General features: G+C 28.6%; 1 protein-coding gene across 1 annotated transcript in view; it reads left to right on the forward strand.

Annotated features, from left to right (window-relative positions):
• Positions 1-1081, forward strand: part of LOC105623605 (cilia- and flagella-associated protein 58-like) — a 322608-nt gene that overhangs the window by 262954 nt on the left and 58573 nt on the right. The gene's annotated exons all lie outside the window — the stretch shown is intronic.

The raw sequence follows: 1081 nt of genomic DNA on the forward strand, positions 1-1081 counted from the left end.
TATATATATATATATATATATATATATATATATATAACTACATATCGGGTCATACTTTTCCTAGTCAAATTATGAATCTCAATAAAACCTTCAAAATGTTCTTCTACTTTAACGTTGTTTTCCTTTATCGATACAAATCATTAAAATAATTGTCATCTGTTTTTTGTGGCTAATATCTGGTGTGCAGTCTAAGATTAAAGAATAATATTTAGTTTTTCTAATTAATGACAAAATATGAATGAGAATATTATTGAAAAGCAAAGAAATGACTTCATTTTATATTATCTTGCCAGTGTAGCATACTTTCGTTTCCTTTTTCATAATTCAGCAAACATAAGTAGCAAGCACTGCATCGAATTTAGCAAGTAGTTCCATTAATTTCAAGACATTTCCATTATTTCTTTCGTACAAAACATCCAATGTTCTTCTAAATGCAAGACATTATTCGCCCAAAAACTTTACGATTTTTACTCTTTCAATGATTGCACGCCAATGTTGTTTTTCCATTTCAAACAATTTTTCCGTTTGATTGTCAATAATTTTTTTTTTGCAAGACCTACCTTAGATCAATCCATTTTTTAAAATTGCTCATATGAGCTGAAGAAGTTTCATATGCATGCAAAGTTTTTAAAAGATTTTGTCGATTTGAATGTTCTTTTTGAGATATCAATTTATTTGCAGTTGTATAACCGTTGTGTACGAAAAAAAAAAATATTTTGCAACAGAAGCAATATACATTATTACATTTTAATGAGTTATATAAGCCAGTCTCTTGAAATAAATTCTGAATTTGCCAGTTTTCTGTTGTAGTACGCATTATTATTTTTCATTACTATCGACCGGATAATTTACATCGGTGTAATGATATGGATCGTTTTAATGATTTTCCTCGTTTTTTCTTTATATTGAGTCATGTGTAGGATCATGAAGATTTATTAGAGAGATTTATTAAGAGTTCAGATGTGTGTGTGTGTGTGTGTGTGTATATGTGTGTGTGTGTGTGTGTGTGTGTGTGTGTGTGTGTGTGTGTGTGTGTGTGTGTGTATNATAGTTAGTTTAAAGTTTAAAAGTTAGTAAGTTA

Source organism: Atta cephalotes, assembly GCF_000143395.1.
Source record: "Atta cephalotes unplaced genomic scaffold scaffold00060, whole genome shotgun sequence".
Classification (NCBI taxonomy): Eukaryota; Metazoa; Arthropoda; class Insecta; order Hymenoptera; family Formicidae; genus Atta; species Atta cephalotes.